Source organism: Mytilus galloprovincialis, chromosome 5 (assembly GCF_965363235.1).
Source record: "Mytilus galloprovincialis chromosome 5, xbMytGall1.hap1.1, whole genome shotgun sequence".
In the NCBI taxonomy this organism is placed as follows: domain Eukaryota; kingdom Metazoa; phylum Mollusca; class Bivalvia; order Mytilida; family Mytilidae; genus Mytilus; species Mytilus galloprovincialis.
Window position 1 is genome coordinate 7,857,055 of NC_134842.1, and position 16,590 is coordinate 7,873,644.

At 31.7% G+C, this 16,590-nt stretch overlaps 1 long non-coding RNA gene and 1 pseudogene across 1 annotated transcript; both read left to right on the plus strand.

The window, feature by feature from the left end:
- The first annotated feature begins 3,941 nt into the window (after positions 1-3,941).
- Positions 3,942-10,715, plus strand: LOC143076984 (uncharacterized; annotated as a pseudogene).
- A 1,009-nt stretch (positions 10,716-11,724) lies between these two features.
- Positions 11,725-16,175, plus strand: LOC143075064 (uncharacterized). Its single transcript, XR_012978224.1, has 6 exons — positions 11,725-12,167; positions 12,571-12,690; positions 14,005-14,102; positions 14,592-14,689; positions 15,179-15,299; positions 16,057-16,175. It is a non-coding gene; the product is annotated as an uncharacterized LOC143075064 (long non-coding RNA).
- The last annotated feature ends 415 nt before the right edge of the window (positions 16,176-16,590 follow it).

Sequence of the window (16,590 nt, forward strand, 5' to 3'; positions counted from 1 at the left end):
TTATAAATCAACATGCATTTAACTTATAAGTTCAGGTATTTTACATCCAATTTTGTATGGTAATATTCTTTAAAAAAAATATGTCGGCATTTAACTCAAAATATACATGTAACCAAACTTTAAAAGACCTATACGGAAGGGATATAGTTATGATACTGTTAGTAGGTCTTTTAGGATTGCATATCTTCGTATTAATATTGATTCACTCATGGGGTCTTTGCATCGGAAAATTAACACATTTATTCTAAAACCACTAGTTGGCATTATAAATGTAATGTTCTTCTCGTATATTTTATGGATTTTACTGGATTTTTATATGATGAAAACATATACTTTCAATCAGTTTAATTAAGGTCTGGAGCTGGCATGTCATAATTTGCTAGCAGTCCTTTGTTCATTTATGTATCATTGTCGTATTGCCTAGTCTCTTTTGTTACCAATTTTGACATCATCGGACTCGGACTTCATAAAACTGAATTTAACTGCCGTATTGCTATGTGTTTTTTTATTCTATAATTGGCTGGAGGTATAAGGGGAGAGTTTATATCGCACAAATATGTTTAACCTCGACCCATTTTTGCGCCTGTCCCAAGTCAGATGCTTCTGGCCTTTGTTAGTCTTGTATGATTTTTAATTTTAGTTTGTTTAGATGTTATGGGTTTAGTATGACGTCCATTTTCACTGAGCTAGCACACAGTTTTATTTAGGGGCCAGCTGAGGACCAACTCCGGATGAAGTATTTTCATCCTGCTTTGAAGACCCATTGGTGACCTTCGGCTGTTATTTACTGTATAATCAGATTGTTTTCTCTTTGACATATTCCCCATTTCCATTCTTAATTATATAGATATATAAAACTGTTAAGCTCTATAATGATGTTCGCCTGGCAACTTTCGACAAATCACTTTTATAAATCATGTCTAAAACAGGGGGGCAATTACAAAGAAATTTTCATACTCAAATAGTTATCAAAGATACCAGGATTAAAATTTAGTACGCTAAATGAGCGTTTCGTCTACACAAGACTCATCAGTGACGCTCATATCAAAGTAGTTATAAAGCCTAACAAGTACAAAGTTGAAAAGCATTGAGGATCCAAATTTCCAAAAAGTTGTGCCAAATACGGCTACGGTAATCTATGCCTGGGATAAAAAAAAAATACGCATACCGCCGTGGCGCTAAAAAAAATCGTTTAATTAACAAACAAATCATTTTCTATCAACATGTTACAAATGAGACAATAACTTTTGTGATCTTCTAATTGTTTATATGTTTGAAAAGGTTTAAAGTATTGCGACCTCTTTAAATGTTAGTTTATTCAAAATTAAGAATTCAAATTTAATTTTGTTTATGCATGGGAGGGAATTTAAGAAATAAACTCTCCCTTAATTTTTATATTAACAAAAGGATAATAATGTTCCGTTTTATCCCTGTCTTTCATGTTTGGTAATTGGCTTTGAATGCCTGTTTACGATGTATAATACCAGACAACAAAGACAGGTAATAACGACATATATATTTATACATTTTTTATATGAATAAGGCCGTTAGTTTTGTCGTTTGAATTGTTTTACATTATCATTTCGGGGGGGGGGGGGGCTTTTATAGCTGACTATGCGGAATGTAGTTGTTATTTTCTGTGTTATTTTGGTTTCTTGTGGACGGTTGTCTCATTCGCAATCATACAAAATCTTCTTTTTTATATATAGGCCTGATCAGCAATCTATCATAGACAAAAAACTGCAGTTTTTAGTGATTAATTGGTTCGAAATCTAGTACGGACCCCCTTACGCCTTGCCTTTGTGTTTGACGACAGCTTTAATTTCCCATCTGGGTCGTTTGCTTATTAGGTCTTTCAACTTTTCTGTGGAAGGACCTATTGTATTTGTTCTGAGTATTTTATTTTCCGCCACATTCTGAAATTTTTGTTTCGCAAGATGTTGCTTAGATATTTTTCAGATTGTATCGTATAGTTTATACGCTTTTAAATTTCACCCTGGTAAGTCAAATCATTTTCTTTGTAAGAGTTATCTCCCTATTCACTGTTTATCTAGTGAGTCCATCTCCTTCGTAGCAAAATATGATATCGACAAAATTCTTTTTCTAAATTGTTCGTTACATCCTCATATATTTTTTGCTAGTTTGGATCGAAGCGATTCGATGAAATTTTATAGGAGTTATCTACCTTAACAGAATAAATTTGTCGGTATGTTTTTTTAACTCATAAACCTTAAACCATATACCCCTTGAACCTTTTTACTTGAGGTCCCTAGGTCCTAACTTAGAAAATGAGGTCAAGATCAAAGGTCAAGGTCAAGTTCTAAATTTTGACTTTTCCTTGTTTTTGCATTTTCTCAAACACTTTAATAGATATATTTAAAAAAACAAGTGCAAAATGTTTGCCTTATTGTAATGAAGATATGTTACCTTTGGTCTGAAACAATCAAATGGCATCTTATAGGAGTTAGTGTCCTGAAATGTCTAATCATAAGGTTAATTGATTATTACTTTAACTTGGTGCATTATAAAGCCTTATGACCTTTAACAAAAGCTTAAGGTTCCGTCCAAGTCCAATTTTTCCAAAAATGGCTGATATTTTTAATCAACTTTTTGTGCTTTATTATTCTATACTAGCCACTAAAACAATCACAATTGCTTAAATCATGAATATGGACTTGATTGCTTACAAAATCACGACTTATTTAGTAGTAATATTTCGACAGGAGTGTGTTTTGTCAGAAAATAATAATAATTCTTAACTCATTTTTTTCAAAAAGTCCCATAAATTTATTACTTAATGGAATTCAACAAATCATATGCTAATCTATTCTTCATATTGTCTCGCAGTGCACCCATATGCAATTGTGTATATGTTGATTGCCAGAGAAACACAACGGCCAAGTTTTGTCATCACCTTTATCGTTTATGTCCCACCATTTTTTTATTTTTGGGGTTCGTTTTTTTTTATTTTATTTTGAGTGAGATCGAGGGGAGCTATTTCAAATAACCTGATAGTGCCTTATTTATGTCACTTCAGTCTCTTACCATCATGCTGCTTTTGTTAAATATCACGACGCTTTTGGTTTAAAATACTTCAAAAAATCAGCTGTCATCCTCCTGCTCAAAGTGAAAGTAGAGAGTCAGCAGCAATGATTCGTCCGCCAAATATTAATATTATATATTTAGATGCATTTTAAAATTAAAACTACATTATATCTTGTTTTTATTATATAAATGACGGATATTCAAATTAAACGTAAAATCGGGTAGAATTAGTACTGCAATTCGAAACCAAAGAGTTGTTTTATGATTCGAAACAACTTCCGGTTTGATGTGAATGGGCTGATCTTTTGATCCAACAGATGAAAAGTTGCCGATTTGAAGAGTCCTTTCCATAAAAAGGTGAGAATGATGGGTATCCAAACATTAATACCAAAAACAAAGATTATTTAATAATTACTAATGTGATCGAAATTGTCCTTATATCGTAAATCCCATACCCCAGCGCGATCACGGTGCTTGTAAACATTGGCAAAAAACATGAATAATTTTCTTTTTTTTTTTCTGTTTTTAACCGAACTTATATTTAAGTATAACACAGTAATATAATTTGAAGGTAAGTGAATAAATTTTAGTAAAAATTAAAACATTTGGACTTGGCTCTGGACCAGCAAAGGGCAAAAGAACACGTATAAGATGTGGAAGACCAACTGTTAATTTTATAATTAGGATAAAAAGGATTAAGCGGAAGTCTCTGCCGCTGTCTCTAGTTTTAAAGAGAATCAAACAGACAACAATTAGTAAAAAAAAAAATCACCAAAGAATGCCATAAATTTTTCACTTCCGAACTATCAGAAAATGGATTAAAACTGAAAATCAGAGAAAGGAAAAGTATTGCCACTGGAAATGGACCGTCTCACTTAAATGAAATCATGGGGACAATGAATTCACCAGGACTCTCGTCAACTTCATTTTCAGCAATTGAACAAGAAGTAGGGGAATGGTGGTTAGCAGCTCTCCAAGAAAATATGTTACAGGTAATCATAATTGATTAAAACATAAATGTAAAATGAATGCATAAACATCGAAAAAAAAACAACATAACATATAATAAATGTAAATGAGAATCCCCCCCCCACACACACACGCTCAAAAAAAAAAAGAAAACTGAATAAATAAATAATATATGTTACTTTTCATAGGTTGTCATTATAACATGTCATACATCATGTACATGTACATGTATCAATATTAAACATGATCCCAATTACTGCCTGTGACAGTTAAGTCAAAAGATACTTTTTTAAATAAACATCTTATATCAAGAAATGACCAGATGCCAACTTTCCTTGAATCTTGAACCTTTTGTTATTTGGATGAGAAACACAAAGACTTAAAAAAAATATATAAATGCTAATATTGCAAACACTCAACAGATGCATGGGTTGGAAAGGGGGAATTTTACTTAAATCTGTTCTTTTAATTATATGCATGTATATGTATGTCTGTAAAATTTGTACGGCTCCTAAACCAGTTGTCTATTCTAATGAACAAGCACTACAAACTGGTCAGAGTATGAAAAGACCATATTTTGTGCTCAACCAGTATTAACGTCGGGCACATATTATACTTGACAAGACTTGACATAGTCTTGACACTACTTAACTGCACTTGATTTTGGTCCCGACTTTACTTAATAAGTCTGATTGAGTATTTGCTAATCTTGATATAGTATGAATATGGTCTCGACCTTTCTTGACTCAGTCTTGAGCTTTGAATTTAGTCTAGACTGGTCTGAATCAGCCCATTTAACTCAATTATATATTGATCTTACATTGTTCATTGCTGTCAAATTAATGGATAAAAAAACTATAATTTTCAATTCTGATTAAATTCATATATATCTATAGTCACCTTTAATTATTACTATTACTTTATCACATTAACTTTGATTTTTAGCTCACCTGGCCCAAAGGGCCAAGTGAGCTTATGCCATCACTTGGCGTCCGTCGCTGTCCGTCGTCGTAAACTATTTCAAGAATCTAAAAAATAGAACATAGGGGTCAAATGCAGTTTTTTGCTTATATCTCAAAAACTAACGAATTAAGAGCAAATTTGTCATGGGGTAAAAATGTTCAATAGGTCATGATCTATCAGCCATGAAATTTTCAGACGAATCTAACAATCCATTGTTGGGTTGCTGCCACTAAATTGGTAATTTTAAGGAAATTGTGCAGTTTTTGGTTATTATCTTGAATATTATTGAATATAAAGATAAACTGTAAACAGCAGAAATGTTTGGCAAAGTAAGGTCTACAAATAATCAATATGATAAACATTTAAATGGCGTTTTAAAGCAAAATCAGGCTCTTGAGAGCCTCTTGTTATAAATGTTTGTAGCTTTCTCAACTATATATTGGCCTTACAGAATGCCACATTGTTTGGTAGTTTGTTGTATTGCTGTCAAATAAAAGGATTAAATTAATACACGTAGTTAAAAACAAAACTAGAATTTTCAGTTTTGGCTTAATTCAGATAGTCACTTTTAAATTTTTTTATAACTTTTCCAAATTAACTTGGTTTTACATAAAACTATACAGCTATCTCAATTATATATTATTCTTACAGAACGCCACGTTTTTTCATAGTTTGGTGTTTTGCTGTCCTATTTCAGGACTTTTAATAACAATGTAAAAAGAGGTAGAATGTTCTGTTCAGACTAAATTTAGATAGTCACCTTTAATTTTTTTTATAACTTTTTCAAATTACCTTGAAGTTACATAAAACTATGCAGATATCTCAATTATATATTGATCTTACAGAATGCCACATTGTTTTGTTTTTTATGTGTATTGCTGTCAAATTCAAGGATTAAATTAATAGATAAAAAAAGATAGAATTTTCATTTTTGACTAAATTCAGATAGTCACCTTTAGTTTTTTTAATAACTTTTCCAAGTTAACTTGGATTTACATAAAACTATACTGCCATCTCAATTATATATTAATCTTACAGAACGCCTTTTTTTCATAGTTTGGTGTTTTGCTGTCCAATTTAAGGACTTTTAATTAATAGGTAAACAGAGCTATAATTTTCTGTTCGCACCAAATTTAGATAGTCACCTTTAATTTTTTTTATAAGTTTTCAAAATTAACTTGGATTTACATAAAACTATTCAGCTATTTCAATTATATATTAATCCTACAGAAAGCCACATTGTTTGGTAGTTTGGTGTATTTCTATCAAATTTTTTCCAATGTTAATTTCTCAATTATTATAAATAATAGGATAACTTAATAAGGTTAATATTTCAGAAGGTAGAAGACCTGGATACTTTATACTTTTATATAGATGCCTTATGTTACGAACTGTCCGTCTGTCATATGACCATTGGCCTTGACCAAATTATTATGGTTCAGTGACTACTTAAAAAAAGTTCAAATTTTTTGCAATGTTAATTTCTCTCTTATTATAAGTAATAGGATAACTATATTTAGTATGTGTGTACCTTGCAAGGTCCCCATGTCTGTCAGTCAGTTTTCACATGACCTCAACCTCATTTCATGGATCAGTGAACAAGGTTAGGTTTACAGGGTTAAGTCTATATCTCAGAAATTATAAGCAATAGGTCTTCTGTATTTGGTGTGTGGAATGATTGTAAGGTGTACATGTCCAACTGGCAGTTGTCATCTGACCTTGACCTCATGTTCATGGTTCAGTGGTCAAAGTTAAATTTTTGTGTTTAGGTCTATTCAAAGATAGTATTAGCATTCATTCAATTATATTTGGTGTATTGAATGATTGTAAGGTGTACATGTCCAACTGACAGGTGTCATCTTACCTTGATCTCATTTTCATGGTTCAGTGGTCAAAGTTACATTTTGCAATTTTGTCTATTTCTCAGATACTATAAGCATCAAGTTGATTATATTTGGTGTATAGAATGTTTGTAAGTTGTACAAGTCTGTCTTGTAATAATCATCTGACCTTGACCTCGTTTTCATGGTTCATTGGTCAATGTTAAATCATCAATGATTTGGTCTTTTTTTCAAATACTATAGGGATAGTAGAATATATTTTGATGTATGAAATAATTGTATGGTGTGTATGCATAGCTGTTTAGTAGGTGTTAGCTGATCTTGACCTAATTTTCATGGTTCATTGGTCAAGGCTATTTTTTTCATTAGGTTAATTCGGAGATACTTTTAGCAATAGGTAAACTAGATTGTTGTATGGAATTAGTGTATGAACTACATTTATGTCTGAAAAGGTTTATCTCACCTGCATCTCAAGTACAGTTAATTTAATGTAATGCTTGTTGTATACAATGTTTTTTTACACTTTCAACATGAATTATATTATGAACACTAGAACAGGTGAGACATTTCAGTGTGTCCACTCTTGTTTAATTATGTTTGCTTACATTAGAAAATCTTTTCCTTTCAAACTGCTAAATCAATTTCAGCTGAACTTACGATGAAAGAGTTTTAGAGTATCTAAGTATCAATTTGGTATTCTATTACAGTGTGGGTCAAGAAACATTTCAGCTTATTCACTCTATGTACTATACAAAATATATACTATAACCCCCACCACCACCACCACATCTTCCAAGTTAAATGGACAATCCATTAAATAAAGCAAGAGACAATCCATATTATGTGTATAGAAATAATTAAACCATGGGAAATATTTCAGCTTATTCACCTTCTGTACTATACAAAATAATTTTTAATGTACCTAACAAAACTGTCACACAAACTTGAAAAATTGCAGAAAAAAACAATTTTCTGTCTGAAAAAACAAACAAATCCCACCACACTTTAAACTTTTAATTAGGGTTAGCCTTCATGGCATTAATTAATGATATTTTAGGAAACTCAAGTGGGACTAGTTATATTTATATGTCCCATATGTTTATTTAACAGGTTGGAGCAGAGGAAAGAAAGATTGCAATGGAGAACGGATTTTTTCATCAGGGTATCCCAGCAATAACCGTAATTACTGATGGAGGATGGTCGAAACGAACCCACAAACATTCCTATAATGCACTGGGAGGAGTGGCAATCATAATAGGGCAAGCAACAAAAAAACTTTTGCATATAGTAGTACGAAACAAGTATTGCTACGTATGTAGCACTGCAGAGAAAGTCAATACAATCCCAACAGAACATACATGTTTTAAGAACTGGTCAGAAGATATTCAGTCTATGGAAGCTGATATTGTGCTTGAAAGGTAGAAACCATTTAACAAAAACAACTCGTGTACGGTTAGTATCTGCTTTGCGTAGTGCCATCAGAATGCGTTCTAAAGATGTAGAAACAAATCACCTCACAAAACTTGAAGCTATTTCTCAGCTTCGTCATGACATAAGAAACTCTGTTTTTCATGTTTTTGATTTACATTCCAACTGCAGTAACCACTGCAAGGCAAGGGACAATGTCAATCCAATCACTCATGACCATCATGTCATACCACCAGACCAACCAGTGGAAGAGACATTGGATATATTTTGAAGAACAGGAAAAACTTTGGTCTGAAGGCTCATCATTAGCTGCACAGGAGGAAGCAAGAGGAGAATCATCTATAGAGTACAGTAATGTTGAACAGTATATAATTCAAGACGTGACATCAATTTTGAATAGAATTGCTGAAAAAGCTCACCGTCTCATTTCTAATACAACAACAAATTCAGCTGAAAATTGGATGAGAATAAGGACAAAATTTGATGGCGGAAAAATCTACAACCTCTGTAATAGAGGATCTTGGCATGGACGATGTTTGGGCTAAGAATGAATTTTGGACCAAAGTGGTCACCTATTGTTTGGGAACAGGCAAAAACAACAAAAGCAGGTAAATTCTTTGATGAATGCTACGCTAGACATGAAAAAAATCTTATCAGTAGCAGAAAATACAAATCGAAACCAGACACTCAGCAATTGAGATGGAAGAGAAAAATGAAAGTTTGCAAACAAAGCAACTCCAAAAAAGCTAGACAGTCTTATGGCACTGAGGCAATGGATTACACCCCTGACATATCTCCATCTGATTTATCAAATATAAAGGACAAATATATTCAGACTCATATTAACATTGGTATACCTCAAATGAATGCAATAACAAATTCTACTTCACAGCAATCTTTGTCTGGTCTTTGGCACACAGAAATAAGAAAACGTTTAACAGCTTCAAATTTTGGACCAATCATTCGCCGTAACCCTTCATTGAAAGTATTAAATTTAGTAAAAAATCTTCTGTACTCCACCTTCAAAGGAAATAGACACACCAGAAATGGACTTCTGCAAGAAAGAACATCTATAGAGGAGTATACGCTCAAAAAGGCAGAACAACATGAGAATGTAACTGTTAAATCTACTGGTTTGCTAATTGCCCATGAACACCCATTTTTGGCTGCTAGTGCAGATGGTATAGTTTCAACTGCGTCTGGTGATGGTCTTTTGGAGATAAAAAATCTTCTGCACAACAAACCTGTCAATCTCTACCAAGCAAGTGAAAAATCATCATTCTGTCTGGAAACTGTCAGTGGTCATTTAAATGTGAAAAGTACCCACAACTTCTTTTATCAGTGCCATGGTTTAATGAACATTTGCAATTATCCTTGGATACACACCAGTTGTTTATCCAAAGAATATTTAGGGACAATACCTTGTGGGAAAACATCATGCTGCCAAAACTAAAAGCATTTTGCTTCAATGCTATTCTTCCGGAATTGTGTTCACCACGTAATGGCAAAAGTCCTGGAATAAGGGAACCTGGAATCTGGGTGAGTATTTATCAAAAAAAGTGGAATGTCTCAAGCAGTATAAAAATGTTTAAATGAATCGTGGTTTGCAAATAACATGTATGGACATTGAACAAAGGATCATATGTGTATTTTAGTACTACTTGTACATATAAAAAAAATATATATTGAAGTGTGTGCTTCCTTGTATGTATTCACCAATGCACTACTATAATGGTAGAAAGTGGAGTATTCATGGGGGGTGTAGAGGGTGTATGCCACCCCCACCCCCTTTTTGAAATTCCAGGGTCCAACCCTGGTAGACACACATCTATATGAATTATGATGTTAAGAGTTATAAGGGATCTTTTTATGTTTATTTTGTTACAGATCAACAGACCTGTTATTTTAGAGTTTGAGAAACTAATTTTTGATTTAAATTTTATTGCTGACTTGAAAATTACTCATTGAACATTTCATTTAAAAATTTGCAACTCAGTGCCAGATCTGGTAAGGGGATTCAATTGCATAGGATTTTGAATCATCATTTTATTTTTGAAATTTGTTCTTTTTCAACTGAAAAATTTGACAAAGAATGGTAAAAAATGTCTGAAGGACAAAACCACACTTTTTCCGAGATAACAAAAAGGTGTCTTAACGATTAATGCAAAGTGTGAAAATATATTATACCCATACAATGTTCCTAGGTTATAAAATGATTTGTGCATAATCTGTTTTCTTTTAGTATATTTTAGATATTTATGATTTGAAAGATATACATGTATATTGGACCATACAATAAAAATGATGTGTTAATTTTTCTGTTATAGTACATTGCACACACCCAACCTGGCAAAAAAAACAACGACTGGTAGAAATAAAAAGAATACAGCAAAACAGAACAATGACTTTGTCTCAGAAGCAAACATTGAACCATCAGCAGACCAAACACCTCTACTAGAAGGTAAACATTGCTGTTAAAATCATATGAATCAATTTCTAACAGATATTTTTTATCCCTTGAAATTTTGCATTTGTTCAATGTGATGATCTGCTGACTGAATAATAAGTGTTTTTTTTTTAAAAGAAAATTTGGTGTAATTGCCAATGAGACAACTCTTCACAAGAGACCAAATGACACAGAAATTAACAACTAAATGTCACCGTAGGCCTTCAACAATGAGCCAATCCCATACCGCATAGTCAGCTATAAAAGGCCCGAAATGACAAATGTAAAACTATTCAAACGAGAAAAGTAACGGCCTTATTAATGTACAAATAAATGAACGAAAAACAAATATGTAACACAGCAACAAATGACAACCACTGAATTACAGGCTCATGACAACCTGGGACAGTGGTATAACATTAACAACATAGGAACGAACTATAAAAATCAGTTGAAAAAGGCTTAACTCATCAGATCGATACAAATTAAATTACATGTTACAAAAACAGAGGGACTCAGCACTTATACATCCTAACCACAAAAAGACTATCAGTACATATCTGAGAGTACTTGCAGTTACTGACACCTAGTTCAAAGCCAATAACAACTAATAAAAAAAAAATCATGCATCTAAGACTAAATTATCAATCATTACACATCCAACATCCAATGGATTTAGAATAAAGACGTCATCAACAGTCAGAGATTGTAGATCCATGAATGTGCACATGTATATTTATATAACAATGATATTTAGTTTGCTTTTAGTTTACTGATAACAAAATCAATATTAATACCAATAAAAACAACATTCAAAGATCTAATCAAAGTGTTGAATTGGTAACCTTTTAGAATACGTTTATTTAAAGGACCGATAAGCTTACGAGGATCGTTTGTAAATTTCCGAGCACGGTAAACAACATCTCCGTAAAAATGAGGATGTGCTATACCGTTTGAAATAAGTTTTCTACAGGTACAACCAAACTTCTTTGCTCTTAAATGGTTTATTTTGATGTCCCGACCACATATTTAGATATGACATCTTGTTACTGATGTCTGTATGGTCATATGTCCATCATACTTTGTAAGAATGATATAGATAACAACAATTTCACATGACCAATTTGCACTCTAACATACCATAAGAATCAATGGCAATATAAAAAGAAGGAAATGTGTTGACAGTGCAAACTAAGCTAAGAAAAAGAATCCGAACAATTTTCAAACATGTATCTGAACAAACTGATATTGTTGTATAACATTTATTTTTAAAAGAAGTGATAGTCGATAGGAAATGTAGCATCTTATGGATACTAATTATCGATACATGTATTTATATTTCAGTAGAAGAGATAGGCCAAGATTGGTGAAATTCCTAGACAAAAGAATAGAACACAAATGGATTGTAGACAATACATCTGAATGGTATAAAGGGACAGTGCTGCGTGTAAAATCAGGAAAGGATGGTGTTAAAGGTACTTGTTTAAATGTTATGAATTTCTATGTATGTAAATAAAGTACTTTTGCTTGCAAACATCAGTCTTCAAAATAGCTTAATATACAGCTTGAGATCACATAAAAACTATTTGACACAAAAACGAAAGCAAGGACAAGTAAACATTTATATTAATTGTTATGCCCAAAATGGCAAAATCAACTGTATTTCTGTACATGCTCATTTTAAAAGTAGATGGAATATGGGCTATACAGGGTATAAAAGACAGTCAATATCTTATTAAATAAATGAAAGACCAAATTGAATGAACAATCAATTTGCTTATAACATATAATTGCACTATGAATCTGTACTTATATTTTTACTTGGGCACATCTTTGTTGTTATGTTTTGTTCAGTTTGATGTATCTCTTAAAGTAAAGGTGCAATTTATGAAGTCCTATATGACAGTGATGACAACCCATATGAAATAAATCATCTGGTTGAAGATTACCGATCTGAATCTGTACGGTTCATTGATGTATAGTGCAATTTTAAATCAGGTCAGTATTGTAGTTTTAGCTAAAATTTAATATTAGAAAAAATGTCACCTAATGCAAGGTTAAAAGATTAATGGCATGCTATATCCCTGACAAGTATATTAATCTTTTTACTTAAAAAGAAATTATACCCCCCATGTGGGTTGTATATTGGAATAGCCTTGTCCATCCGTTATTCTGTCATTCCGTCATCTAAATTCGATCCCAGTTATACAGTTGAAAAATTGACAGGTGTTGACATAACATTTTACCACTTTTGAGACAGAGCAGTTATTCCCAATGAGATTTCCTTATCTTTACATGCATGTGTTATTTTGTTCCTTTGGGAATGCAGAACAAATATAACAGCAGCATTGTCTATGACATTTCAACCAAACAATCATTTTTTTCATAACGCATACATCTTGATGTAGTTAAAATTGACAAATATAATCAAACATGTGTGGTATGTTCAAGATAATGAATTCTCAAGACCCTTGGGGAAAATATTATTGTTCTTGACTTCAATTTGGCTAAAACCTTGTTATAGAACAATACAAAAATGCCATTGGTTTTTGAGATTTCCTGATCTTACACTATCATGGTTGTAAGATTCCTATAATCCTACTAATAACATATCACAATGAAAAAAAGTTAATGTGAGGCCAGTTTGATTAACTTTAAGTTCTAAAACTCTTCACTTTTCATAATATCAAAAGTATCTTATACTTTTATCAATATTTATAAGTTACATTGAAATGCATCACAATTTATAATTCAGCTCAGCTATAAAACATGATGTGTTTTACACCTATGCTTGTCCTCACCAAAACAATAGAAGAAAGATGTAAAGTTTGATAAGCACAATGACTCTATCCTTATGTAAGGTTTCAGAAAAGCAAGTCAACACTTTCATGGGTTCTTGTCCCTGAAAACACTTTTTAGTTTTTGGCAATTATCTGAAAAATTAATATTTTTATAAATATGAGTTGCAGAAATGATCGGAGGACAAATTAATTTTCTTGATTCACCCTTAATTCCAATATGCCAATAAGTCATGGTTTCCATGTCAGATATTCATGTTCCTAGGAGCCTCTAGTTACCGTAATAACAAAGTGCTGATGCTCGTTTTGTATAAGGAGTAAGATTTCTTTTTTTTCTATCAATGATGGTTGCAAATTGTATAACATGAAATCATAATTCCACATTTGATTTTAATAAAATCATGTCTGAAAGATGCAAATTATCCTTCTGTATAATAAAGAATTACAAGATTTCTTGACTTTTAAATGTTTTATTTTTATATTTGTAGAAAATTATGTGTTTTTACTATTTCAGCTTGTCAAAAGTTGCATGTTGATGCTTCCACTGCTTCACTCTGCAAATCACAACTTGGGTTATCCTTCCAGGGTAAAGTTTGGAGAACCTTTGTGAGGGTAATTATTTTTGTGTGTATCAAACTTCATATTTAAATTTATTACACCAATGCTTCTCGTTTATTCTATGAAATATTTTTATAAAGATTTGAACAATGTTTTCCTATGTCACTGATCATGACCTTCTTGCCAGCATGTTAAGCTTTATCACATACGCAAACATCAATACAAACATATAATTGTAAACTGAAACATAGTTTGTACAAATGCAGAAAAGAGTGGAAACAAATTTGCAGTTTTTAATCTTTAGAGGTGGTGTAAAAACATTTGACGCCAATAGTAGTTGCCAGCTAATATGTGATACAATTTATAAAAAAATTGTGATAAATGGTATTGACATTGGTGCTAATGTAAGCTGACTGTTCCCACATTGCGTGAAATGCTTCTTATCATCTGTGTGAATGAAATTATAGCTGACAAACAATTTGCAATGATAGTAAAATGTTTGGTTTTATATTTGTTGAAAATTATGTGTTTGTACTATTTCAGCTTGTCAAAAGTTGCATGCTGATGCTTCCACTGCTTCACTCTGCAAATCCCAACTTCGGTTATCCTTCCAGGGTAAAGTTTGGAGAACCTTTTTGAGGGTAATTATTATTGTGTGTATCAAACTTCATATTTAAATTTATTACACCAATGCTTCTCGTTTATTCTATGAAATATTTTTATAAAGATTTGAACAATGTTTTCCTATGTCACTGATCATGACCTTCTTACCAGCATGTTAAGCTTTATCACATAAGCAAACATCAATACAAACATATAATTGTAAACTGAAACATAGTTTGCAAAAATGCAGAAAAGAGTGGAAACAAATTTGCAGATTTAAATCTTTAGAGGTGGTGTAAAAACATTTGACGCCAATAGTAGTTGCCAGCTAATATGTGACACAATTTGGAAAAAAAATGTTATAAATTGTATTGACATTGGTGCTAATGTAAGCTGACTGTTCCCACATAATGTGAAATGCTTCTTATCATCTGTATGAATGAAATTATAGCAGACAAACAATTTGCAATGATAGTAAAATGTTAGGTTTTATATTTGTTGAAAATTATGTGTTTGTATCATTTTAGTTGATCAAGAGTTGCATGTTGATACTTTCACTGCTACACGCCACAAATACAAGTAGTTAACTTATACTACCTTGATAAAGTTTGGAGAACCTAAACAAAGTTTACAGAAGGAATATTGATGGTAATTATTTGAGTTCATTCTCTAAGAATTTATTAAAATAAGAGTCTTTGAGACTTTTAGGAATGTTTTAATATGCTTTTTTTTTTAAATGAACAAAGTCCCAATAACATGTATTTATTATGAGAAATGTTTTATATAATACATAGTTTATATCAAAAGTTTGAGACTTTCATGGTCTAAAACTTTCAACAAGAATGCAAAAATGGCATATTTGGTAAATAAATGATCTTATAATCAAATAATAATAAATTGTAAGAGATCTAGAAGGATATCACCAACTAAATGCATCACAGAAAGAAGTTGAATGATTGAACATGATGTTTTTGTGCACAAAAGTAATATTTTAGAAAATATAATTTTTTGAGACTTTCAGGAAATTATAAATATTTGGCATTAAATTTCCTAAACTTTGGTGTGCATTAGAAAGACAATTTGAACTGTTCATCATAAAATTATGTCAAAATATTGCAACTTTAAAAGTCAGACGAATCACTTCTATAATTAAACTGATTTTGATATACATGTAATTGATAAATTTTAATGTTTACTATTGGCCTCCATACTTTAACTTTCACTTTCACTTTTGCTTTCACTTTCACTTTCACAATGTTAGTAGTCCCAATAAAATGGCATCCACATTTTTATACATTTATTTTACTTTACTTTTAAAATCTTGCAATTGACAGTGTTTAAATGCAAATTTATATATGGTTGTCAAACATATTAATATATAATTCTGAATTTTATGTCATTTTAGGTCAGTTATGGACTTACAAAAATTCTACACTTTTTGAAAGAATTGGAACTTCAGAGACTGGACATTTTTTCCTGGAGATATTCAGAACTTTAAAACATTCATTAAAAGATACTATGCAATGTTCTGATTCTATTGATATGTAATTTGCCACAGTTTCATCCTTATATTAGTGTGAATAATGTCAAACAAATACAAGATAATTTGACTTAGACGGAACCTTAAGTGACATATGTGAGAAAAATGACAACCGGAAGTGACCTTGAGAAAACTCCAAGTAGCTATTTTTGCGCTTTTTTTTATATAACAGTACTCAGAATTGATATATTTATATATATTTACTTATCACTAAAGACTAGAAATTACTTTCTGTAAACCGGAAGTGGTCGATTATATCCGTGTTTACAGGCAAAAGTTAACCCGAATAATTCAGTCCCTCCCCGTAATCGATCTCTCCTACTTGCGAGGGCCTGAAGTCCTAACACGATAAAAACTCTTCACGAATCCTGGATTTTGATTGGTGCCCTGTAGAAGAGG